This window comes from Eretmochelys imbricata, chromosome 4 (genome assembly GCF_965152235.1).
Source record: "Eretmochelys imbricata isolate rEreImb1 chromosome 4, rEreImb1.hap1, whole genome shotgun sequence".
NCBI lineage: Eukaryota > Metazoa > Chordata > Testudines > Cheloniidae > Eretmochelys > Eretmochelys imbricata.
In genome coordinates this window covers 9432988-9457969 of record NC_135575.1, presented here as the reverse complement: position 1 = coordinate 9457969, position 24982 = coordinate 9432988, and the positions used below count along the sequence as shown (strand labels likewise).

Genomic DNA, 24982 nt, shown 5'->3' with positions numbered 1-24982 from the left:
TCTGTTATTCTATGATTCTAACACCTGCACACTAAACCCAACAACTGGAATGAGACTAAAATATTACATCACACACGAGACTAGAGACTGTATGTGCCACAGGCAGAGAATAGAAGGGACCAAGGTGAACCAGCACCTGAGGTCCCCGTAATTGCAGGGAAGCGATTAACAATTATTTCACTGCTTTGGAGTAGTTTCTTAAAACATTGTGGTTAACATATGCACGTCTCATGTTGGCTCAGTGTAATAAAGTCAATGGCAGTTAATATCATCCTGAAAGATTACTGCTAAAAGTTTCTCTCTCGGCATATTTTAAGAGGAGAAAACTTGGTAACAATTTTGGAGTTCTGCTGTAAAATAATCATGCCTTTTGTATCATGTCTCTTTTTCTTGTATTGATCTTCCAAACACCAGTTCTATCTAACTCCAAAGAGCCAGGTCACAGTCTGCAAGCCAGCGGCAATCTTAGATTGTGAAGGACATCAGTAGTCTTCGGTCAAAAAATATATTCTTAGAGAAGGCTGGGACAGGTTCCCTTCATCACAAGTGTTCCTAGAAGTTACCTAGTAAATCAAAGCTCTTCTGCACATCAGTCTATGTCGCTGCTGGCTTCTCTATGTGAATAACTGTTTCCTGTTAATTTATCTCCAGTATGCCTTTTAAAAAAAAATCTTCCTTTAGCATCCTACTTCTCGGTCAGTTATTTCAAAAGAGCTATTTCAAAATGGATGATGCTCTCTTTCAAGGTTCTGCGACACAGCCTCTTTTAAAGGGACAATATGGGGGTTGGGCGGGGGAAGGGGAAGAGGACCACTAAGCCCAGTTAGAAATATAAAGGGAACAACTACTAAAAACAGCAAGCAAGGGGGAAAAGCTGGTCATACAGTTTGTTCATTTCATACCTAGCTGCCTCTATTCCAATAAGCAATCATCCAGTGCTAGAGGCTAGCATAGACTACATGACTGTCCGAGAAAATAAAAAAGTATTTGTAAGAAGATGATTCCTAAGCAGCTGCAAGGCAGTGCAAGCAACATGGCTGAATGCACATGTAGAAATCTTTGCGGAAATGTTTTTTCCTAAATGAATTGGAGGCTAGTTTGATTAATCCCAGCTGCAGGACCTGTCTCTCTCTCCCTCCCTGCCTGCAGGGGTTTTTTTTAATAGTTTCTTTTCCTCATCTGTTCACTTGGAAAGGATAGTAATCCATTGGACATGCCGCACTTCAGCAAGAACAAAGGTGCTTTAGAAAATGGTTTTCATACATCTGGGATATTTCATCTTTCCCCGTTTTGCACGTTTGTTTGCAATTGTTGGAAGCAGCAGAAAGCAGAGGGCTGCATTTGTGTCTTATTTTTAATCTTATTTCCATGGATCATAAAGGAAGGCAGCTCATCTAGTTCTGCTTACTGATGTACAAGCATTTTAAAGCATTTTGCATAAGAACCTCGACATTCTCACTTTGAATTGTGCTGTTCGTCAGATCTCACAAGCCAAATAAAGTGGGTCTCAGTCTGAGGGATGTACCTAGAATACTACAGAAAGTCACGCTGCAGCCATAGGAAGTGGCAGTCTCTCTCTCTGTGTCAGGCTGTGTCTATACTGTGGAGATTATACAGGTGTAGCTATGTCAGCATAGTTATACCAGCATCACCCCATACTATAGGTACAGCCTTCACTGACGGAAGGGGTTTTTCCATCGGTATAGGAACATCACCTACTTGAACAAAGTTAGCTACATTCAATGGAGTGTTCTTCCATCAACAGAACTGTGTCTACACAGAGGTTAGGGCAGCATAGTCATGGGTGTTTCCCCGACCACCACCACCCTCCAGACCGACCTAGCACCATTGACCGAATTTAAGTGAAGAGCATGCCTCACTGTTGAATAAGTGCTCCAGCATGATGGGAGGGGAACTGTGTGGCAAGGGGGTGCTGCCTCCCATAAGAAAGGTAAAACCAAGTCCCTTTCCACTTACATTTGTTAAGGAGCACGTAGCAACTTTTGCAGGAGAGGGGATGCTAGCCCTTGTTTCCTGGCCAAATTCCAGCTTGAGTAGTTGTCTTGCGACGACCTCAAATACCCCCTCCACTTTCAACCGGAGATGGCATTCCTCTTCATTGCCTGTCCCCAAATGCATGCTGTTGAGACAGCTACCACATTTCACCCATAAGGTAGCTGCAACTAAGTTCTGGATGCTGTTTTATATTTTCCGCTGACTGGAGTGACTCCTGGTTTGCACGGGTGTGAAGGGGAGAGAAACAGGCTCACGCTTTGAAAAGCACTTTGGAACCCTTCCGAACGAAAAGGTGCTGTGACAAACATGAGACATCTTAGAAACCCTAGTCACACAAATATAACCAGCTTCCAATTAAGTGGCTATTTTAGTATGTTTTTGCCCACCTAGATATATGCCATATAATCAGGAAAGCGATCAACTGAATTGCAGGTACGGAGGCATCAACTTGTTATTTATATGCACTGCATGACATTTAGATGGGAAACGGTAACTACCTGCGTCACCTGAAGCCTCTTTCAGCTACAGCCTAGCAGCAGAGGAAAATTCTCCCACTGAAAATAATGTGCAAGAATCCACATTACCCATTACCACAGTGTGCTGCATAGTTTCCTCCCCGTGCCTGGATCCTCTACTCCTGGGGAAGGAGCAATTATCATCGGCAGTCATTGGATTTAACAGTGAGTGGACTATTGTGCGTTTCCCTCTTGCTTGCTTCTTCCTCTTTCTTCCCCATTCTGTAGGTCTTTTTCCTTGGGTTGATTCCTTTTATTTGCTTGCCATAACTCCCACTGAAACTGCCACTACCCCAAAGCCACAAAAAGCTTCCCCTCCCCAGAAGAGAGGGACAGATTGCTTTAATTTAATAATAAAATAAAACCATTGTCCTGAGGTGAGGATGTATAATGTACTTGTATCTGGAGCACAGGGCAGCAAGAACAGCCTATAATTTCCTATGATCTTTCTCTGGTCAAGTCCCAAAAGAAAATCCTTTTAATCTTGAGATTCTGATTGTAACAAGAGACCGAGTACTGGTGTATAACCCCTGATCAAAGAGTATGCAGCCCTCGTCTACAGAGCTCCTTACAGAAGCAGAAATCCTATTGACTTCTATTGGAGTTATACCTCTTCAAGTAGTAAGACCCCAGGTTGCGATTCTCAAAGCTAATGAAATTTACCCAGACAGCTTCCATGCTGTTCACTGAGCTATTTCCTCTAGTCATCTTTGAGCCAAATCATTGATCTCCAGCCTCCTTTGACAGGGGAAAGGACTGAAAACCCAGCCAATTCCAAACCCCAGGGGAACCAAGGCACAAAATGAGGAATGTTTCTTTTGTGGCCTTGTTCTTCTGATCCAGGCCCTACAGAAGACCCTTTGTGGCTATGTGGGAATTGGGAAGGGTGGATGGCATCTTTCCCCAGACAGCTCCACTGTTATTGCCTGGCTAAGATTAGCTTGAACACTTTTCCCCGTCTGTACTGTAGGTTGCAGGGAGATGGCTTCAGGGCCATCTGCTGGGTGGGGATTTCCTGCCAGAGAGCTGGGGCAGATGGGAGGGTGCACAGATGGCCAATGCTTCGCAGAGACCATTCTGGTGTCTGGGAGCTCCTTCACATGGAGTTGGCAGGCCAGGCCATCTCAGCCTTCCACACAGCAGAGGTAGTCCTTCCCTTGTGAGTGATGGGGTACAAACTATTGCTGAATTGAATTTCAGACAAATAGTTTATTTCCCAAAAAAGTGCAGTTTGGGTCAACCTGAAACTATTGGTGCATTTGACACGAAGTCACAATCATTTTGGCCAGAAAAAGAGGTCAGTGGCTGGAGGAAGAGGGGATACTGCCTCTTATAACCTTTAGCCCCATGGGCAGAGCACTCACCTGGGATATAGAAGAAACAGATTCAATTCTCCCCTCTGCCTGGCAGGGAGACAGGATTTGAAATTGAGTCTCCTACCTCAGAGCAGCATGCCCTAACCACCAGACTATTGGCTATCCTTAACTGATGCTTGCTCTCACTCTCTCTCTCCCCCCTGTTGAAGCTGCTCTATGGGATTTAAAACATTTGAATAGTCAGTGGACCAGAGTGAGCAAATGCAAGAATAACTCTGCAGCCTGGTCTTTCTGTCATTCACGTGAGAGCAGGGAGAGCCAAGTTGAACTCTGTTCTCCACATCAGGCAGAGAAGAGAACACAAGCCAGGTCTTCCGCAGCCCAGCTGAATGCTCTAATGTCTGGGCCCCTGGCTGAAGTTCCACCTTGTCTGGTTCCTTTGGCAGCCTAGCCTTTTGCTTTTATTTTAAAAATGCCCAGAAGCAAAGTCAACGAGGAGTCCTTGTGGACCTTAGAAACTAACAAATTTATTTAGGCATAAGCTTTCATGGGCTAGAACCCACTTCATCAGATGCATGGAGTGGAAAATACAGTAGCAGATATAAATACACAGCACATGAAAAGATGGGAGTTGCCTTACCAAGTGGGAGGTCAGTCTAACGAGACAATTCAGTTAACAGTAGGATACTAAGGGAGGAAAATCACTTTTGTAGTGGTAATGAAAGTGGCCCATTTCAAACAGTTGACAAGAAGGTGGGAGTAACAGTAGGGGAAAATTAGTTTGCTGATACAGACTAACACGGCTACCACTCTGAAACCAGAAGCAAAGTGATTCTTTTGACCAAAACAAGTTGTGTCAACTTTTTCAATTCACCGACTTCTTTGGAATTTTCCGCTGTGGTTGAACTGTTGGGAACACTGGGGCATGGCCACTAGGTAACTCGAGGGGATGGAAGACCACGAGTGTCGATGAAGCCCCCTTGCACTAGGCCCCGGTGTCCTTGGCCCCCCCTCCTGCCTGGAGGCACTCGCAGCAGCTCTGCGTACTAGGCCCAAGTGTCCTTGCCCCCCCCCCACCACCTGGAGGCACACACAGCAGTTATGCTGAGAATCTGCAACAATATGTTGCAGAGTCAGACTGCCTGAAACTAAGCAAGGCCAAAGGGGAGATATGGAAGAACAATGCTAAATAAAGCAGCTTTATGTATAGTTTAACAAATGATACAGAGAACCAGGGAACTAGCTGGGAACTGGATTGGCTGGCTATATGGATACTTGGGGCAGCTTGCTATTGGATAAGTATGCTGGGAAAAAGGATGTATAAAAGCCTGTGTAACTTCCTGCTCTGTTGTGCAGGATTTGAGATTTTATTCTCCCTGTACCTTTTTGCAGCTGCAAATAAACTTTTCTGTTTCTCCACCCCGTTGTGATTATTGGGTGCAGTACACCGGGTAACGAACCAACTCAAGCTGTTGTTCAGCCTCTCGGCACTGGGTGCCGGCAACAGCTTTTGGCGTCCCTGGGTGGGCGACGAGGCTGCAATTTAGCCTTGCCCGGACCCCTCCTGGAGGTCGAGGATTGCAGCGAGAACCGACGCCCGGCGCGCACCGGTGAGTTCATCGGGGGCCTCGGAGGAGATGCGATTTGATCGACCCCAGAGGGCACAACGGTGCAATGCACTCATATAGTGGAGAAGCTGTTGTGGACGGCGGTGAAGAACCGGTCCCTTAGACATGGGGGAGGAGCAGCTGCAGGCCACGGTGAAGAACCGGTCCCTTGGATAAGGTAGGAACCTTTTAAAATCCGGATTATATGCTCTGTTGCAACCTGGGGACGCCCAGAGTTACCCTGTAGGTATGGGACAGGGACAGAGCTCAGGGGTTAGGGCACGATGTACGCCCCTAGAGTGCATTCTAGCAAACTGGAAGGTATTTGGTGCGGATCCAATGACTAAGAGCCAATTAAAACGATTCTGTACAGTTGACTGGCCTCAATATCAACTAGAGGACCAGGAGTGGTGGCCACCAGGAGGGTCAATTAATTACAACACGATCCTCCAATTAGTTTTGTTTTGTCAGTGAATGGGTAAATGGAATGAACATATGTATGCGCATTTGTTTCTGACTTTATGTACTCGACCAGATATTTTACAGCACTGTAATCTGACTCCGACTGGTTCGGTAGTAGCTAATGTTAGTCCCCAGACCCCCAACCCCCACTGTAATGGCAGAGCCGGTGTCCCCTTCGGCCCCCACACCTCCACCGTATAAGGGTAGGATGTCTTGGGTTACAGAGATTGCCCCCTCGGTGGGACTCTATCCTTTGCTTACCGAGACCGTTGTGGCTTGCCCAGGGGCAGACGGACGTCAGGCTACCACTATGCAAGTTTACACCCATGTGCCATTCAATCCAATAGACTTAGCAGCTTTTAAAACACAGGCTGGGCAATTCTCAACGAACGCAAGCAGGTTTATTTCAGTCTTTGAGGAGTGCCTCAGTAGTCACAAGCCGATTGAAACGACTGTAATATCCTCCTGAGAACCCTGTTGTCTGAGGTGGAGAGGGATCAGGTTACAGCTAAGGCAAGGGGAGCGTCAGCGTTCAAGTGAAGAAAAAAGAAAGGAATCTATCTGTCAAGTTCCTCTCCAAATAATTGTAAGCAGCTCAGGGCATTTCTGGGTATGGCAGGCTTTTGCAGGATATGGATCCCAGAGTTTGGACTGTGGGCTAAACCCCTGTACGACTGTGTAAAAGGAGCAGATCATGACCCCTTCTATTGGACCCCAGAGGCTGACAGGGCATTTAAAATCCTGAAAAGAAAATTGATGGAAGCCCCGGCTCTGGGCCTGCCAGATCTCTCTAAGCCGTTTCAGTTGTATGCACATGAACGAAGGGGGGTGGCCCTAGGAGTGCTTACACAGCTATTAGGAGCATGGAGACGTCCGTGGCTTATTTTTCTAAGCAATTGGATCAGGTTGCAAAGGGTTGGCCGGCCTGTTTACGGGCGGTTGCAGCTACTGCCCTATTGCTTAAGGAAGCCGAGAAGCTAACATTGGGAGGGGTTATGCAAATCTATACTCCCCATACGGTCCGAGCCTTATTGGATGCAAAGGGAGGGCTTTGGCTCACCCAGGCTCGGATTGCTCAGTACCAGGCTAAGCTGTTAGAGAACTCTGAAGTCATCCTACAGCCTTGCCCCTCCCTTAATCCAGCCACTCTCTTGCCAGAAACAGAGAAACAAAAACATGACTGTTTAGAGATCATAGATGTCCAGTACTCCAGTCATCCGGATTTAAAGGATGTACCCCTCCCAAATGCAGATTATGAGTGGTACACTGATGGTAGCAGTACTGTAATAAATGGGCAAAGGAGGGCGGGTTATGCTGTTGTGACCCTCCATGACACTGTGGAAACTGAAGGTTTGCCTGCTGGGACCTCTGCCCAGCTTGCCGAACTGATAGCCCTGACCCGTGCACTTGAACTGTCAAAAGGAAAGCGGGTCAATATTTTTACTGATTCAAAGTATGCTTTTGGTGTGCTGCATACTCATGCTGGCAGGGAAGCACTTATCCAACTAAAGGGAAAATATTTTATCACTTCCGGACTCCGACCCCTGGCTGCCCAGGTACAAGCGGACTGCTTAGTCTGCCAAAAGAATAACCCCCGACCGGGACATCCTGTGCCACCAGCTGCCCTGGAACCCACTCCGGGCCCCGGACAAGTGTGGCAAATAGACTTTACTGAGTTTCCCCAGACCCAAGGGTTCAAATATCTCCTTGTCATAGTGGATCGGTTCAGCGGATGGCCAGAAGCCTTCCCATGCCGTAACTGCACTGCCAGAACAGTGGCCCTCAAGTTTGTTAAGGAGATCATTCCTCGCTTTGGACTCCCCCTGTGGATGGAATCTGACAATGGGACACACTTCACGTCAAAAATCATTCAAAGCATCTCACATGCCTTACAGATCCCCTGGAAACTCCATACGCCCTGGAGACCACAAGCCAGTGGTGTAGTGGAGCGTACCAATCAGATCCTTAAACGGCATCTCTCAAAAGTGTGCCAAGAAGCCTCACTGCAATGGCCTGATGCTTTGCCCCTCGTCCTACTCCGTATCCGCGTTCTCCCAAAGGGTAGATTAGGGCTCAGACCCTTTGAAATTATGTTTGGAAGGGCATGGCCTATGAATGGCACCCCGGTTCTGTCAGGGGAATGGGAGTTGGGTAATGGTTTTTTGTCACAGTATATGTGTTCCCTGTCTGCTGTTCTCTTGTCTCTTCACAGGTATACCAAGGATTTCCAGCCTGTCCCCTTGGACTCTCCCGTTCACTCCTTACAGCCCGGTGACTCTGTGCTTGTTCGCACCTGGAAAGACGAGCCTCTCCAGGAAAAGTGGAAAGGATCCTATACCGTCCTGCTGATCTCCCATACAGCGGCAAAGATCGAGGGACACAAGAACTGGATCCATCACTCTCATCTGAAGGCAGTAACCGCCCCCTCGTCAGCAGGACAGTGGACCATCCAACCTGCTGACTCCTCATCTAGTGACGATCTCGGGCTAAAGCTACTGTTTAAAAGACACAAATAGCGGGCGCCTTAATGCTAAAATGGGCCCACCCAGGTACTGGAGACCCTGGGTTGGGAAGACTCTGGTAATAATTAATTGGGTAACATTGTTATTCTCTGTATTGGTATTTCCAAACTGTGCATATCGGGAGCATAACTCCTTTGTTTTGCTTGCGCACCATGTTGCTAATTTAACAAACCAGGCTGATTGCTGGGTATGTACTCCAACTCCACTATCCCCCAAAACGGGAATGCCCCTTGACATGCTGCCCTTGACCCTAGCAGAATTAGCCACCACCAAAGAGCAGGAAAGAACGGACTCGCCGTTCTGGAACAAGATCTCTTTACAGCAAGCCACCTATCAGGACCAGGAGTATTCAGTTGCAGTACTCACTGAGGGAGTATTATGTTTTACCTGAAACCAATCTGATCACTATGGGCATCCTGTGGGAAAGAGCTCCTGTGTTATTACACAGTGGGCTGATGGGTATTAAATAAAGACCAACAGGGGAGGCCAACAGTGTGGGTATAATGGTTCCTCCCCTTTTAGGAAAACACTTACAAATAATCTTACCACAAAAAAGGGGTTTGGAAATGTAACTTGCTGTCCAGTTAATATCTCCAATGTAGCAAGCCAATGGTGGGCTTGTAGTGATCCCTATGGCGAGTGTAATTTGAACAGCACAATTAGAAACGCCCCCACTTGTACCCAATCAAAAAAATAAGATGCTCCCATAGAGGCATATAAATTGTTTAAAAAATCAGCCAAAGCAGCCTTAAATATCCCAGGAATCACCTTAAGAAACAGTCCTTACTGGGCCCTACAAAGTCACTATTTTGTATGTGGCCGAAAGGCTTACAAGGTGCTGCCAGCCAACTGGACAGGTAGCTGTTATATAGCTCATGGAGTTCCTCATCTTTCCATAACTGCCACACTGCCCAAAGAAAAGATTAAAAATGCCCGAAACACCTCTGTTGAGTCACGAGAAAAGACCCTGCGGCGACTGACTACGGCATTAGAGGGCAATATGAAGAATCCCCTCACAACCGAGAAGCTGGTAGGGTGCTCTGTACTGGGAATAGCACCACTGTTTACCGGGCCAGCCATGGCATGCATAGGCCGCTATACTGTAAGGCTGCAAATGGTACTTGAGAAAGTGGCCTTAGAGTTAGAGGACTCGGTTAGTGATTTAGGGTCAGCAGTAAAAACTTTAAATAAAGAGGTACAGCAGCTCAGGACGTTTTCCCTCCAAAACAGGCTGGCTTTGGACTATCTCTTGGCATCCCAAGGAGGGGTTTGTGCCCTCGTCGGGCCCCGATGTTGTGTATATGTCAATGATAGCAGTTATGAAATCTATAAAAAGGTGGTACAGGCTGAGGCCCATGCCCGAGCCGGAGCACAGGTTGCCTATACTGCCCCAGAAAACAATTGGTTGCAAACCTTGTTTTCAGGCTGGGGTTTGTCGTCTTGGCTTGGTGGTTTATTTAGCCTGCTATTGAAAATTCTCTTTCCTGTATTGCTTGTATTACTGGTATTATGCTATGCAGTATCATGTGTCAGGGCCCTTTTGCAAAAGTTAATAAGTCATTCTCTTCAGGGCTATCACAAAGTGCTTATGCAAAGTCATATTGTAAAGAAATAAGTAGCCCAAGTGAGAAAACTCAGAGCCAAGGCTGTTGAGTGTTCTCAAAGAGGGGAGTTGTTGGGAACACTGGGGCATGGCCACTAGGTAACTCGAGGGGATGGAAGACCACGAGTGTCGATGAAGCCCCCTTGCACTAGGCCCCGGTGTCCTTGGCCCCCCCTCCTGCCTGGAGGCACTCGCAGCAGCTCTGCGTACTAGGCCCAAGTGTCCTTGCCCCGCCCCCCCCCGCCCACCTGGAGGCACACACAGCAGTTATGCTGAGAATCTGCAACAATATGTTGCAGAGTCAGACTGCCTGAAACTAAGCAAGGCCAAAGGGGAGATATGGAAGAACAATGCTAAATAAAGCAGCTTTATGTATAGTTTAACAAATGATACAGAGAACCAGGGAACTAGCTGGGAACTGGATTGGCTGGCTATATGGATACTTGGGGCAGCTTGCTATTGGATAAGTATGCTGGGAAAAAGGATGTATAAAAGCCTGTGTAACTTCCTGCTCTGTTGTGCAGGATTTGAGATTTTATTCTCCCTGTACCTTTTTGCAGCTGCAAATAAACTTTTCTGCTTCTCCACCCCGTTGTGATTATTGGGTGCAGCACACCGGGTAACGAACCAACTCAAGCTGTTGTTCAGCCTCTCGGCACTGGGTGCCGGCAACAGAACCAAGTCCCAAATACGTTTTGTTTTTCAGAACTGCCAGCAAATCAACCAAAGTAGCTATTGACCCAGCTGTAGGAATGACCCAGTGAAAACACTGCAAGGTTCCCCTTGCAGAAACTCTCCCCCATACAGATTTCCCTCATGCAGGGGGTTAATCTTGCCATACATTAGTTTAGGGTCAGGCCCGCACTCACCAGCCAGGTTCAAGTGGTAGACTGTCACTTTAATCTCCCTCCAGGTATCTAGTAGCTGCCGTTAGGCTAAGGGAGAGGTCCTATACATTGAGGAGAGTTCAGAATAAAGATCTTTGTTCTGTTGTCCTCTAGCTACAAAAGGACAGGGTGACTGCAGTTTTAATTTAAGGCACAAGGATTGGAAGTGGCAGATGTGTCAAACTCTAGGCATCTGAAGAACATGTGGTGTTAGCAGGTCATGTTACCAGCTAGATCTTAGTGATTGAGACAGGCAGTAGCACCAGATTTCATTTCCAACCAGGGCCATATGTTTGAACAGGAAGTCTAGTTTCATCTTCTATTATCCCAGTTACCTGTCCAGCAAAACAAGTCCCTGAGAAACCTGTGAGTTTCAGAGAGCTCTCGCATAACACATTCCACGCTAGTATCAAGCTGTGTTTTGGTTTTCTGTTCAGCATTTCAGACAAGCACAACAGTTACCCAGCTGCTGCAGCTCCTACGTCAGAGCTCGGGGTGGCACAATGCCTGTATGATGTCAGTGCAGGACAGTGGCACTGAGCCACCTCTGAGGACACAATGTGCCATGCCACTGCAAGATTAACTTCTTACAAGGCATCCCTGCAGTATTTTCAGTAAGCCTCTTCAAAACACCTCGTTTTTCCCTGGGGAAAATGATCCCTCCTCCATTCCTGCAGCCCTTACACATCCAAAGCTAGCCCCAACCAGCCTGTCAAGGTTCTACCTGGGATTCTGGAAGATGCCTATGGAAGTTGAGTGCCCAACTTCCTTGCAGTTCCAATGAGTTGGGTGCCTAACTCCCTTAGACTCCTTTGAAAATCCCACCCCTCACCTTTTTGCTAAACTCTCACCCTCATAAAAAAGATTCTAGCCAAGATTTTCAAAGATAGACCTTCCTCCACCAACAAGGCCAGCTTTGGCTTCCCTTTTATTCCCACTCATATCTACACCATCTTCCACACTCACCCTCCCTATGGAGCCCACGAGGCTGATCTTCTCTACAAGTCCTGCTGTGTCCTGCATAGCATCGAGTGCTTAACTATTAAACAATAAATAATTCTGATAATGAAACACTTGTGAAAATCCCTAATAATGCCCCCAGATTACCCCATGCTCCTCTTAATAGCTTGTCTCATTGAGTTCTCCTAATATTGTCCTACTGGAGCTTGGAATCTGCCCCCAGAAAAGCAACATGGTATACAGTCACTGTTCTGACAGGGCTTGGGGAGGAATGATACACATACCTCTAGCCTGCCCCCTCCCAACTCTTCCCTACACATGAATTGCTGGACCCATGGAATGGCCAGGGATAGAGCTAGTGGAAGAATGCTGCAGAGAGGACAATATGGCACTTGGCTGTCAGTGCTTCATTTGCTAGAAAGTTGTTTAGCTGGCACAGAAGCTCCATAGGTCTTCCAGCTGGTTTCTCTAGGGCACAATTTATGTCCCATTCCCTCTGTATATGCCCTGATCTTTCCCTAGCCCTTGGGCTTAGAGACCACCCACAAGTTTCTTTTCAAGTAATAAAGCATATGATAAGAGGCAGTGTGATCCAATGACGCCTGCACAGTCTGGCAGGCAGGAGTCAGTCTAGACTCTGCTTCTGACCTGCTGTGTGACCTTTGGCAGGTCACTTCATCTTCATTTTCCCCTCCCAGGCTTTGTCTGTCTTGTCTATTGTGATTGGAAACTCTGCAGGAGAAAGATGGTCTCCTACTTTGTGCTTGTACAATGTCTGATGAAGTCCCAATCTCAGCTGAGGTTTCTGGGTACTCCTGTAACAGCCTGCTTGGGGATTATTTCTAGCTAGTGAAGGGTGGGGATGTATGAACCTCACACTGGCAAGGGTTAAGGGAAGCCAGTGAGCACAGTTAGTGTCCCTGATGGCACCTGGAGGCTGTGTATCAGGTTTAATTAAGGATGAAACCCAGATGAGAAGAGGGGGAGACTGATTTAAGGCAGGGAGCTGAGGGAGGGAGTTGATACCCTGGGATTGGCCTTGACTGGAGAAGGTGACTCTTGAAGCACTGAGAATATAGACTGCAGGGGAGGAGCCTGAGGAGCACTGGGCCTCCAGGGAGAAAGCCCTGGGAAACAGCCCACTGTATTAGAGCGGGAAAGAACGCTGCAGAGCATGGGATGGTGGCAGTTTGCTAAGGACTGGGGGCAGGAAGGGTGGAAGAGTGTGTGTCCCTTTGCATTAAGTTTGGACTTTGGGTAACTCAGAAGGGGTAGGACAGAATGTGACCAGGCCAGTGGCCCAAGTCACAGGACAAAGTGGAGAACTAGCAGGCCTGAATGGTGTTTGGTGGAGGCAATGGAGAAGGCCCTGCAAAAAACACGTACCTTAACAAAGAGAAGGTTAAGGGGTGACTTGATGAGTCTAAATATCAACATGGGGAACAGATATTTAGCAATGGGCTCTCCGGTCTAGCAGAGAAAGGTCTAACATGATCCAATGGCTGGAAGTTGAAGCTAGACAAATTCAGAGTGGAAAACAAGGTGCAACTTATTAAACAGGGAGAGTAATTAACCATTGGAACAACTTATTGAGGGTTGTGGTGGATTCTCCATCCTGGGCAATTTTTAAGTCCAGATTGGATGTTCTTCCAAGAGAATTATTTTGGAGAAGTTCTTTGCCCTGTGCAATTCAGGAGGTCAGACTAGATGATCAAAAGAATGGTCCCTTCTGTCCTTGGAATATATTGATGCTGTGCCTGGCCACATGGGGTGCTTTAGCTACTGAGCTGCTTTTCTAGAATTTAATAATCAAAGCAATCACTGTTTAAATTAGAGATAGACAAGCGTAAGACAAAGATCTGCAGGAAAACTAAGTCACATGCTTGGTTTGTATCTTGCCCCATAAGCCTGCCCTTCTGGAGAAGGTTCCAGTACGTTCCTCAGGAGACGCAGTAGTGAAATAAAAAAATAGATATCAGAGAGATGCTTTTCATTCATGTTTGAGCATTTTCACTTGGTAAAACACAGTTATATCTCCCGTGCACTGAATATTCTCGACCTGAATCTGCTTTCACCGAGTCATGCTGCAAGTGGAAATGAGCCAGCATGCGAGTCAGCTATTTTTTCCCCTTATCTAGTCACTTTCTAAATATTCCAAAGTGTACCCTAAGGGGAGAATGCCAAGACACAGGTTGGGAACCCTATAGAGGTGGAGAGGGAAAGAGTAGAGAAGAGAGGATCTGAAATCACTCTCACACATACTGCACACTTCCAAAATTCAAAAAGGCTTGATCCAGTTCATTTCAAGTTGTTTAAGGGCCAGTATTAGAACTAATAATACTGAGAGGTCCCTACCAAGATCAGGGACTGATTGTGTGCTAGGAATTGTACATACAGAGATGCTGCCTGCCCCAAAGGGTTTACAGTCTAAATATACAAGACAGACAGCAGGTAGGAGAAGGGAAGAATTATCCCAGTTTTACAGATGGGGAACTGAGGCACAGAGAGACTACACCCCTTTAAGTCAATAGAAAGGGTCCCATTGACTTCACTGGGCTTGGGACCAGGCCTAATGTCAGAGAGGTTCTTCTGTATAGGCCATCTGTTAATGAGTCAGATCCTGCAAGGGACAAAGCACCTGCTGAAGTTTGCTGTACACTTTCAGCTTCAACTGAAGTCAATGGGCCTGATTCCCACCCCTGTGTAGTCATTTAGGGATGGATCCAGAGCTCACTGAAGTCAAGGGGAGCCCTTCCACTGGGCTTTGGGATCAGGCCCACACACCAGTCTCGATTTCAGGGCATCTTCCACCCACTTTCCACTGGGGTAAGAGACTGCACACGGGCAAGGCAGTGGCGAATCAGACCCCAAGGTGGGAACTGAGAGCACAGAGTCACTTATCCCATTGATAGATTATAGGCCCTATGACGGAGTCCAGCCGGCCTTTTCATGGCTGAAAGCCTTCTCAGCAAGAGGCGGCTTTAATATTTACATAGCAAAGCTTGAGAAGAGATTTATGACACAATAAAATCCCAGTTTCATAGTACATTTCATTACTAATAATTAATCACTTAGCTTAACATTTCATATTACGAGTCTTCCAGCCACCACTTCCCATCATCCCCTCCTCCAAGGCTGGCATAAGACAGTCCTGGCACTCTCCTTTTACTTGCTTGCACTCCACTATGTTTATTCCCATTTAAACTAAGAATAATTAAAAATGTGTCATTGCAAGAGCAGATAAAAAGCACTTCAAAGTCAATCCAGAGCTCATACCAGCTCAATAAAAGCCTTTCATTTAGGCCATTTTTCAAATTCAGTCAACCAATTTTCCTAGGATATACTGGATATATTCCTACGGTTTCTGGGTTTTAAAAATCCATTGACGGCTCTTAGGGGTTTGTTAGCCTAAAGGAGGATGTTTTTGCTTTGGGTTAATGATATTCTATATTGGTTATGCATCGCGATCCATCGAACGGTTTTGCTTTCGGTGCACTGCACCGTTAAGACTCTGCTGGAGAAACTGCTGTTATATAAAGCTGAATGACACAGCTTGGTACAGAGGAGACACCGGGCTTGCTCTCTCGCATGTACGTGTACTTTAGTTTTGTTCTTTCTTGCTTGGTTTTATTTTCTGACTCTGAACTAAAAGTCTATCAAGTTGGAAGTACACAGTTGCTCTTTGCAGATGGATAAACACAGCAATGCTCACTAACTTTTTTCAGCAAGAATTTGGGGAGGGTTGAGGTGACTGCTGGTGAGGGTTACACAGGGAACTTGAGTGGGGACGGAATTTTGACTTGTAACATGTTTGCTGCTTGGTGGTTGTGTGCATAGAGGAGAGGGATGGGTGTACAAATGCTATGCCATTTTGATTCGGTGTAGCAATTGTAGGCCTGTATTTTTAATTGAGGGTAAAAGCATCTAGGGCCTGGGATCAGGGTTGTTCTGGCTGTTTAGAGCCAAGTGAAGAATGGTGGGATTTTCAAAGATGCGTAAGGTCCAGACATTTAACAGGACTTGTGCTCCTAAACCCCGTAGTATTTTGAAAACCACAAGGTATGGGCTTGATGCAGGAGTCACTGGGTAGAATTCTCTGGCCCACCTCATGCGAGAGGTCAGACTAGATCATTATAATTGTCCCTTCCGGCACTACAATCAAGGAAAAGCTTCTTCTAAGTCCATACATTTATATCAATCCAACCTCTCATTTAAAAACAAAAAAGATCTGTCTCAAATCCAGATCTTTCTTTGTCTCTAATTGGACAGAGCAAACAGTTTGCTTCCCATTTAGGGGACTGTTATCCTGTGCCCCTGAGGCTAGATATACTACATAAATGCTTCATCAAGATGTTTTCACTACATGCCATACATACCCTGTAGGACACAAGGCAGCTTATCGTAAACGCTCAATGTCTGCTTTGAATCAGCATACGCCAAGTTCCAATTTAAGAGAAAATATATCTTGCTTTAAAGATGACATAATTCCCCATTATACAGAGAACAGGCAGCAAAATAAATCAATAAATAAGTTGGGATAAGAAAAAAAAATTTTCGGAATGGCATAAAACTGCAATAACTGCTACGGTAACTGTTTTAAAGATCTATACAGCCTGAAACGTTAGATGGATTTCAGATGGCTTTTCTTGATTTACTGAAAATGTTTAAGAGATTGCTAAATGCATATTTACTGAGCTGGCAAGCTTAAATTCATCATGCATAAGATTTCAGAATCTTCAGGCCATACTACATATGCCTAGTTAGTTATATTGCTACCCCTTGTAGCCCAGAGATATGGTTAACCAGTCGAGAACAGAAGATTTCTAGGTATAGAATCATAGAAGATTAGGGTTGGAAGAGACCTCCAGAGGTCATCTAGCCCAACCCCCTGCTCAAAGCAGGACCAACCCCAACTAAATCATTCAAGCTGGGCCTTAAAAACCTCTAAGGATTAAGATTCCACCACGTCCGTAGGTAACCCGTTCCAGTGCTTCACCACCCTCTTAATGAAAAAGTTTTTCCTAATATCCAACCTAGACCTCCCCAACTGCAACTTGAGACCATTGTTTCTTGTTCTGTCATCTGCCACCACTGACAACAGCCTAGCTCCATCCTCTTTGTAACCCCGCTTCAGGTAGTTGAACGCTGCTGTCAAATCCCCCCCTCACTCTTCTCCTCTGCCTTTTTCCAGTTCCCTCAGCCTCTCCTCGTAAGTCATGTGCCCCAGCCCCGTGATCATTTTTGTTGCCCTCTGCTGGACTCTCTCCAATTTCTCCACATCCTTTCTGTAGTGGGGGGGCCCCAAACAGGAAACAGTACTCCAGATGCCAAATAGAGGGTAATAATCACTTCCCTCTATCTGCTGGAAATGCTCCTACTAATGCAGCTCAATATGCCATTAACCTTCTTGGCAACAAGGGCACACTGTTGACTCATATCCAGCTTCTTCTTCACTGTAATCCCCAGCTCCTTTTCTGCAGAACTGCTGCTTAGCCAGTCGGTCCCCAGCCTGTAGCAGTGCATGGGAGTCTTCCTTCCTGAGTGCATGACTCTGCACTTGTCCTTCTTGAACCTCATCAGATTTCTTTTGGCCCAATCCTCCAATTTGTCTAGGTCACTCTGGACCCTATCCCTGCCCTCCAGCGTATCTACCACTCCTCCCAGTTTAGTGTTATCTGCAAATTTGCTGAGGGTGCAATCCACACCATCCACCAGATCATTTATGAAGATATTGAACAAAACCAGCCCAAGGACTGACCCTTGGGGCACTCCGCTTGATACCGGCTGCCAACTAGATATGGAGCTATTGATCACTACCCATTGAGACCGACAATCTAGCCAACTTTCTATCCAACTTATAGTCCATTCATCCAGCCCATACTACTTTAACTTGCTGGCAAGAATACTGTGGGAGACCGTGTCAAAAGCTTTGCTAAAGTCAAGGAACAACATGTGCACTGCTTTCCCCTCATCCACAGAGCCCGTTATCTCGTCATAGAAGGCAATTAGATTAGTCAGGCATGACTTGCCCTTGGTGAATCCATGCTGACTGTTCCTGATCACTTTCCTCTCCACTAAGTGCTTCAGAATTGATTCCTTGAGGACCTGCTCCATGATTTTTCCAGGGACTGAGGTGAGGCTGATTGACCTGTAGTTCCCAGGATCCTCCTTCTTCCCTATTTTAAAGATGGGGTCTACATTAGCCTTTTTTCAGTCGTCCGGGACTTCCCCTATCACCATGAGTTTTCAAAGATAATGGCCAGTGGCTCTGCAATCACATCCGCCAACTCCTTTAGCACTCTCGGATGCAGCGCATCCGGCCCCATAGACTTGTGCTCGTCCAGCTTTTCTAAATAGTCCCGAACCACTTCTTTCTCCACAGAGGGCTGGTCACCTCCTCCCCATGCTGTGCTGCCCAGTGCAGTAGTCTGGGAGCTGACCTTGTTCGTGAAGACAGAGGCAAAAAAAGCATTGAGTACATTAGCTTTTTCCACATCCTCTGTCACTAGGTTGCCTCCCTCATTCAGTAAGGAGCCCACACTTTCCCTGACCACCTTCTTGTTGCTAATACACCTGTAGAAATCCTTCTTGTTACTCTTAACATCTTCTTGCTAGCTGCAACTCCAGGTGTGATTTGGCCTTCCTCATTTCACTCCTCCATGCCTGAGCAATATTTTTATACTCCTCCCTGGTCATTTGTCCAATCTTTTACTTCTTGGAAGCTTCTTTTTTGTGTTTAAGATCAGCAAGGATTTCATTGTTAAGCCAAGCTGGTCTCCTGCCATATTTACTATTCTTTCTACACATCGGGATGGTTTCTCCCTGTAACCTCAATAAGGATTCTTTAAGATACAGTCAGCTCTCCTGGACTCCTTTCCCCCTCATGTTATTCTTCCAGGGGATCCTGCCCATCAGTTCCCTGAGGGAGTCAAAGTCTGCTTTTCTGAAGTCCAGGGTCCGTATTCTGCTGCTCTCTTTTCTTCCCTGTGTCAGGATCCTGAACTCGACCGTCTCATGGTCACTGCCTCCCAGGTTCCCATCCACTTTTGCTTCCCCTATTAATTCTTCCCGTTTTGTGAGCAGCAGGTCAAGATGAGCTCTGCCCCTAGTTGGTTCCTCCAGCACTAGCACCAGGAAATTGTCCCCTACACTTTCCAAAAACTTCCTGGATTGTCTGTGCACCGCTGTATTGCTCTCCCAGCAGATATCAGGGTGATTGAAGTCTCTCATGAGAACCAGGGCCTGCGATCTAGTAACTTCTGTGAGTTGCCAGAAGAAAGCCTTGTCCACCTCATCCCCCTGGTCTGGTGGTCTACAACAGACTCCCACCACGACATCACCCTTGTTGCTCACACTTCTAAACTTAATCCAGAGACACCCAGGTTTTTCTGCAGTTTCATACTGGAGCTCTGAGCAGTCATACTGCTCCCTTACATACAGTGCTACTCCCCCACCTTTTCTGCCCTCCCTGTCCTTCCTGAACAGTTTATATCCATCCATGACAGTACTCCAGTAATGTGAGTTATCCCACCAAGTCTCTGTTATTCCAATTACATCATAATTCCTTGATTGAGCCAGGACTTCCAGTTCTCCCTGCTTGTTTCCCAGGCTTCTTAACATGTTCTTTCTTCCCCCTTGGCTTTGCCTACCGCCACTTCAGAGTCAGGTGAGCATTACCTCATCGTAGTCCCAAACTGACCAAGGGAAGGGGGGTGCCTCACTCGGGAGTCCAACAGATCCTTTGTTGCTGCCTCAGCCAGTGTCCTTTGTTCCTGTGAGGCTGGGCTAGATTTGTCCCATACATGCCCTGATGAGGTATGAGCTGCCCCTTTGCTTCTGGAGAGTTTTGTCTTGGCTTGTTTTAAGCCATGAGGACACATTTTCAGCCTCATAACTATATACATGAAATTACAACCTATAATATTACTATAACAACAATACTCAGTGCATCATGAGCCTTCTGAAGACACCTGACATAACAAACTTTGCATTGGATATCACACAATAATATAAGGATGAACATGGGGGTGCAGGGCGTCACACCCAGGTTCAAACGATAGCTCTGTCTGAAATGGTGCACCCATTCTGGTCAGGGCCTCTGATCTGAATCAGGTGGCAATGGGAGCTGAACCTCCTACATCCCAAGTAAGTGCCTTAGCTGCAGGGCTATTGCCCCCTGTGAAGTGGGTGGATATTTTGGGTGGGGAGTGAAAAATTGAAATGTTTCCATTTCATGACAATACAGAACAAACAAAAAACTCAAAGTTTGTTGTGAAACGGAATATTTTTTCTAGACCATCCCACTAATGACAAACAACTCTGATGGCCTTAGGCATGGCCTACACTACAAACTTCTCTCCGTGTTACTGTGACTCAGCGGTGTGGAAAATCCACAGTCCTGGGTGACATAGTTATACCACTTAATCACCCTGGTGTACACAGCACTACATCAATGGAAGGGCTTGTCCTGTCCACATAGCTACCACCTCTTGGGGAGGTGGAGTACCGATGCTGTTGGGAGAAGCTGTCCCATCAGCATAGGTAGAGTCTTCACTAAGTGCTACAATGGTGCAGCTGCACCTGGGCATGGCTGTAAGTGTAGACAAGCCCTAAGCAATCTCTGATTTGCTGCACTAATGACTTAGCTATCTTAAGCTCGGCTCCTGCAATGGGATCAACCTTTGTGAACAGTGAATGAGGCTGTGGCCAGGCACCAAGGATCAACCTGTGCAGATCCAGTTCCAAGTTCAGGACCTAACTGATCCTCGTTTTCATTTAAGAACTATCCCCCCCAAAAAAAAAATGTAAGTTAGAACCTCCCCTGTTGCAGAAATTTCTCTATGGCTTCACAAAAGAAGTCATATGATCCTGCACAAAATTTCCAAATACTGGTACATGAGGACAATGGAAGATGTAGGGCTTGACTTTTCTAAGATCTAACAGATGCTTGGCAGACTTCAGTGAATAAATTGCATTTGTTCTTTTAAAAATGTAGTTCTGTGAACAAATAGCACTGGGGTTAATGACTGCACTGCTGTCCTTGTAGAAAGCCTGCATTATTTATCTATAGGGGAATTTTAATGTACAGTGGGAATGGCTGTATTTGTTTTTTAAAATTTAACAACTCTATCATTAACTTTTTGATGGATCCACTCCGGAGTTGCACCATCAGCCTGGACACAGGGGTCCCCACTCCACTGAGGTTCAGAATTAGGGCCAAGACAAAGCAAGAAACGGAGTGTGCATGGAACTTTGAGTCAGGAGAGCTAGGTTCTAATCCCGGCAATGCTACTGCCCTGGCGCGTGACTTCGGGTGAATCATTTCACTTCTATGTTTCCCCTACTACTCCTTTGTCTGTTTAGGCTGTAAGCACATTGAGGCAGAGACAGTCTCTCACTATGTGTATGTAATTGTACCGAGCCCAATGGAGCCTTGATTTTGGTCAGGGCCTCCTCTTAGCATCACTGCAATACCAATAATGGGAATTGGTGCCAGTTTTGACTCACTTTCGTTTCGGCCATGTTCATAGCCCCTTTGTTTTCTAGGAGCGAGCCTTTGTTCACCTAACTCTGGGATATTCATTATTCATGCCAAAATCACTCATTCCTGTTTATAAAGCCAACCAGAACTGAGAGTAGAAACATCTGGGAGAAACAGAACAGAGGGGAAGGGGAGATATAATGAATGGCACAGAGAAGATACATGGAAAGCTCCTATTTACCCCGCTCAGTGCAAGAGCAACAGGCTGCTCAATGAAACCCGAGTCAGATTGGCTAGCAGAGTCTGGTAGTTAGCTATACACATTCACTTGACAGCTGATGGATGTGACTTCCTGTCCAAAAGATCCAGATATATACCTCCTTCTCCTCTGGAGTAGAGTGAGGACAGACTGCTTTGACCTCATATGGGCTACAGGGACAATGAGATTTCCTGGAGACTGGGTGTGCATCACTATCCTCTAATACCTTCTGCAGGATCTGCTAAATGTCTTGGAAGAGGATGGTTCAGAAGCAGGAAATTGATCCTTTGCTCTTTGCAGAATGCTCTTGTTAATGAGAAGAGCCCACCTGCCTGGACTGGAGAATATCAAAAGGCAGTGGGATTTCTCCCTTGCCCCTGACAATCTCCAAATGCATCTGGTTAGGCATCTGCGCTGGCTTATTTACATATGAGAGCAGACACCCATACAGTTCACCACAGGATTTTGTTAAGTCACTTGCATTTGCTGTTGTGTTAGACAATGTCACTTTAGATTGGCTCCAGCCGTTTCTGTCTGTCTGAGTCTCTAAAGGGTGTGATCTCCCTTGTGGTGTTCTGAAAGGCTCTCATCCAACTGTTCAGTGTCTTCGAGGCTCCTACAGGATTTTCCAAGGTAACCTAGACACCCACATGCCGCTGACACGCCAGTTTTATGGCTTGTCCTCAGCACACCTGACTGCTGCGGCATGTTGGATTTCTTGTGCCTAGCTGAGAGGGAGACTTAAATGAGAGGGAGATGGCTGAAGATGAAAGAAAAGGCACTACGCTAGGGAGAGGCTCCTGAGAGTGCGGCAGGTCACTCTTTCCCCACTTCTGTGGGTGCTTGCTAAAGGGTTTGGCAGTAAAGTTTCTCTTGACTCTCTCTAGCTTCTGGCATCAGCCAAGGAGCAACAGGGTCCAAGCTGCCTTTATTCGTCTGCACCACAGCTGAGCCCTTGGAGCAATGTCCCCCAGATTGAGAACTCAGCACAGCAATCCCTGCCTCCGGGTAACCTCCAAACCAGACCGTGCCTTGCCCATGATGTACTCTTACTTGGGACTCCGTTTGCAGAGAGTTTGGAAGTGGCAGCCCATGCAGCTGTCTGCCTGCTAGACGGTGTTGGGCAATGGGAAGATATAGTAATTCCTCAGTCACTGTACCGGGTTCCTAGTCAATTCCAATTGCAATTCAGTGTGTTTATTTGAGCTACACAGCTCTATTGGACTTTGGCCCCGGCTGCTTGGGAGGCAAAGTCTCTCTCTTTGATGACGTGATGACAACCAAAATCAGCTGAGACATTTAAATAAAAATCCCCAGATTTAAACATGAGGGGGATGATGACAGAGCCAATCTTGGTGATGGAGTCTTACCTGCAGAACTCACTCTCCCTGGTGGCCTGAAGGAATCCCAGTTTATTGACCTTCCAGGGCCAGGGAATAGGCCAACTCCATTCTCAGACATTTGCTGAGAGATACAAGGGAGTGGAGCTGGCTATTTGCAGGACATGGCTCTTTTTGCAGAGGTACGCCATTTTGTCCATGTCCCCAAAGCTTTATGGAAGGGAGCAATAGAAACAGATCTGAAAAACAAAGAGGTTTCCTCTTTCTCTCAGTGTCTGCCTGCTTTTCTGCAAGAACCTGACCTTCCTTTAGCTGCTTGGAACTGATTCTTTGTACGCCCTGGCTGTCCTAGGAATGTTCTGGGGGATAGTAACACCACTGACAAGCAGCCAGCCTTTATTTTTGGTTTTAGGTTGAATACGGCAGAAGTGCCCTGCTTCTGCAATGTGCGCTGTCTACAATATTCATGTGTCAGCTGGACAGGAAATCAAGCCTTGCACATCTCCCAGGGAATCTTGAAAAAACAAGCTAGAAGCTATAGGCACCAGTCCTGTTATTAGGAAAAACCTGATAATAGTCACACTTGCCCTGAAGCTTCCGTCTCATCCTTCAGCTTGGCTTTTTTCTCTCTGCCTCTATTCAGTCAACTTCTGCACGGAGCCTTTTGAATCATTCCCGCAGAGAGCATATGCAGTACATTAGGGCCTTTCAACAGGCTGCCCATAGCCTGGGAGACAAGAAGCAACATGAACCGTGGCACAACTCTTGGGGTCAGACTTGTGGAAGTGATGGGCTTGCTTCTCACCTGGAGAGGACTAAAAATGTGGAGATATTCCTCCTGCCCTCCCACTCAGCAAACAAATGCCTCCATTTGCCACAGTCTGACAGTTATTATAGGCTCCACAGCCTCCTACTAAGTAGCTCCCTGTCTTACTACTTGTTTCCTTCCAGGTTATGTTCAGCTAATTCCCCAGTGTCAGTTCAGAAAAGCACCTCACAGGCATACAAACCCACAGCCACTGGGGACCAGTTTTCAGACTGGAGTGCTTAAATTCAGGCACCTAAATACAGATCTGGCTAAACACCTAAAGACTGGTATTTAGCCAGATCTGTATTTAGGTGCCTGAATTTAAGTCAGGTACCTTTAAAGTCAACATGTAGATGCTTAATTACTGAGTTAAGGGCCTAATTTTAGGCATCCAAAGTTGAATATTGCGATTCAGTCCCTGTGCTCTTAAAGCCACTTGATATATAAAAAAAACAAACAAAAACTTTTTCCTGTTAAGCTAATCTCCTATCATTCCAGACATGTAACACCTCTTCCCCTACATCTTTTTAAATATAGATTCCTACTACTGAAGCTATTTATGGGGCCAAATTCAGTTTCTATTTCCACCCATGAAGCACCATGGACTAAAACCCTGACTGCTCTGACTGTATTCCATCCTCCATTCAAACTGGACCCTGGGATAAGAGGGCTGCCTAAAGGCTGCTATAGCTTACACCACATGAAGCTGTCCCATAGGGACTGCTCTGCCCACTCCTGACCCTCCTTGCCTACACACAGGTTGGCAGAGTGGGCGACACTGAGCCACTGATCAGCTTCACATCACCCAAGGTGATTCCTGTACAGTGGGCAAATCCCTGGTTGACACTTTAGGAGAGTTTTCTGGTAAAATAAAACCAATTTATTAAAACATCCATAGGATTAAGTAAGTTGAAGCGTAAGGAATGAAGATAGACCGGTGTTTGGTTTTGTTTTACTTTTTCTAAAAGTCTGAAACTTGATCTGGCAAGGTACAGGCTTTGTTCAAGACAGTTTCTTTCACCAAGCTTCCTTTTGCCCAGCCACGGCAGACTTCTATTCAGTCAGGACATTCCAGAGAAGTGCAAAGGGCTGGTTTCCCTTAGTGAAAGATCTTTGCCTAAGAAGGTTTCTCACCCTAGATTCAGTTTCCAGAGATGCCAACCTCCAGGTTTCTCAGCTTGAGAAAGCTTTGTTCCCTTGTGGCCG

The 24982-nt window shown here is 46.3% G+C and overlaps 1 long non-coding RNA gene across 1 annotated transcript; it reads left to right on the top strand.

The window, feature by feature from the left end:
* The first annotated feature begins 5456 nt into the window (after positions 1-5456).
* LOC144263444 (uncharacterized) lies at positions 5457-8567 on the top strand. The gene is made up of 2 exons (XR_013345821.1): positions 5457-5632; positions 8129-8567. It is a non-coding gene; the product is annotated as an uncharacterized LOC144263444 (long non-coding RNA).
* The last annotated feature ends 16415 nt before the right edge of the window (positions 8568-24982 follow it).